Here is a 2253-nt window from a genome sequence, read left to right as displayed (position 1 = left end):
CTGTTTCTGGGGGTTTTCTACTGTTTCCAGGGGTTTGAGGCTGTTTCCAGGAATTTTGGGGCTATTTTCAGGGGTTTTGGCGGCTGCTTTCAGGGATTTTGGGGCTGTTTCTGGAGGGTTTTGCAGCCGTTTATGAGGTTTTGGGGCTGTTGCCAGAGATTTTGGGGTTGTTTCTGGGGCTGTTTCCAAGGGTTTGGGGGCTGTTTACCGTGGGTTTGGGGCTTTTTTTCAGGTGTTTTGGGGATATTTCCAGGGATTTGGGGGCTGTTTTCAGGGTTTTGGGGGTTTTGGTGCTGTTTCCAGGGATCTAGGGGCTGTTTACTGTGGTTTTGGGGCAGTTTCTATAGTTTTTGGCACTGTTTTCTGGGGTTTTGACTCTTTTTGGGGGCTTTGGGGCTGTTTCCAGGTGTTTGCAGGCTGTTTCCAGGGGTTTGGGGGCTGTTCTGGGGTTTTTTGAGGCTCTTTGGGGGGTTTCAAGGCTGTTTTCAGGGTTTTGTGGGCATTCTGGGTTTTTTGAGGCTGTTTTTGGGGGTCTTGAGGCTGTTTCCAGGGGTTTTGGTGCTATTTCTGGAGGCCTTTGGGGTTGTTTCCAGGATTTTTGGTGCTGTTTCTGGAGTTTTGGGGCTGCTTTGAGGCGTTTTGGAGCTGTTTATGGGGGATTTGGAGCTATTTCCAGAGATTTTGGGGCTCTTTTGGGGGGGTTTGGTGCTGTTTCCAGGGGTCTAGGGGCTGTTTACTGTGGTTTTGGGGCTGTTTCTATAGTTTTTGGCACTGTTTGCTGGGTTTTTGACGCTGTTTTTCAGGGGTTTTTGACTCTTTTGGGGGGTTTTGGGGCTGTCTCCAGAGATTTTTGGGGTGGTTTCCAGGGATTTTGGGACTCTTTCTGGGGGCTTGAGGCTGTCTACAGTAGTTTTGGGGCTGTTCCCAGATATTTAGGTGCTGTTTCTGGGGGTTTTGGGGCTGTTTAGGGGGGATTTGGGGCTGTTTCCAGGGATTTTGGGGCTGTTCCTGGAGGTTTTGGGGCTGTTTCCAGGAGTTTTGAGGCTGTTTTCACCGTTTGGGGGGGGACTTTGGGGCTGTTTCTATCGTTTTTGGAGCTGTCTTCTTGGTTTTTGGTGCTGTTTCTGGTTCTTTTGGGGGGTTTTGGGGCTGTTTCCAGAGGTTTGAGGGCTATTTCTGGGGTTTTTGGGGCTCTTTTGGGGGGTTTGAGGGCTGTTTCCAGGTATTTGGGGCCTGTTTCCAGGGCTTTGGAGGCTGTTCACAGGGGATTTTGGGCTGTTTCCAGGGGTTTTTGGGGCTCTTTCTGGAGGTTTTGGGGCTCTTTACAGTAGTTTTGGGGCTGTTCCCGGGTATTTAGGTGCTGTTTCTGGGGTTTGGGGACGGGTGTTGGGGCTGTTTTGGGGAGTTTTGGGGCTCTTTTGAGGGGTTTGAGGCTGTTTCCAGGAATTTGGGGACTGCTTCTGGGGGTTTGGGGGCTGTTTAAAGTGGTTTTAGGGCTGTTCCTTGGGGTTTGGGGGGGCTATTTCTGGGGTTTTGGAGCTGTTTCCAGCGATTTGAGAGCTGTTCCTGGGTTTTGGGGGCAGTTTCCATAGGTCTGGATCTGTTTACAGTGTTTTTAGGGCTGTTTCCAGGGGTTTTGGGGCTGTTTCCATGGTTTTGGGGCTCTTTTGGGGAGTCTTGGGGCTGTTTCCAGGTGTTTGTAGGCTGTTTCCAGGCATTTAGGGACTGTTCTCGGGGGTTTGGGGCTATTTCTGGGATTTTGGGGCTGTTTACACTGGTTTTAGGGCTCTTCCTGAGTTTTTGGGACTGTTTCCAGAGGTTTTGGAGCTGTTTCCAGGGATTTGAGAGCTTTTCCCGGGTTTTGGGGGCAGTTTCCATTGGTCTGGGGCTGTTCACAGTGTTTTTATGGCTGTTTCCAGTGGTTCTTGGGGCAGTTCCTGGGGTTTTTAGGGCTGTATCCGAGGGGTTTGGGGCAGTTCCCGGGGTTTTAGGGCTGTTTCCGAGGGTGTTGGGGAAGTTCCCGGGGTTTTTAGGGCTGTTTCCGAGGGTTTTGGGGCAGTTCCTGGGGTTTTTAGGGCTGTTTCCGAGGGTGTTGGGGCAGTTCCTGGGGTTTTTAGGGCTGTTTCCGAGGGTTTTGGGGGCAGTTCCTGGCGTTTTCCTCCCCTGAGGGCGGCGCGGGGCGGGCCCGTTGCTATGGCCGCGCTGCCCCTTAGCAACCGGGCCGTGCGCGCGCCGCGCGGGGCACGCCGGGAG

The sequence above is a fragment of the Camarhynchus parvulus genome, chromosome 7 (genome assembly GCF_901933205.1).
Source record: "Camarhynchus parvulus chromosome 7, STF_HiC, whole genome shotgun sequence".
Lineage (NCBI taxonomy): Eukaryota > Metazoa > Chordata > Aves > Passeriformes > Thraupidae > Camarhynchus > Camarhynchus parvulus.
The sequence above is the reverse complement of the archived record's forward strand: the minus strand, read 5'-3'. Positions refer to the sequence as shown.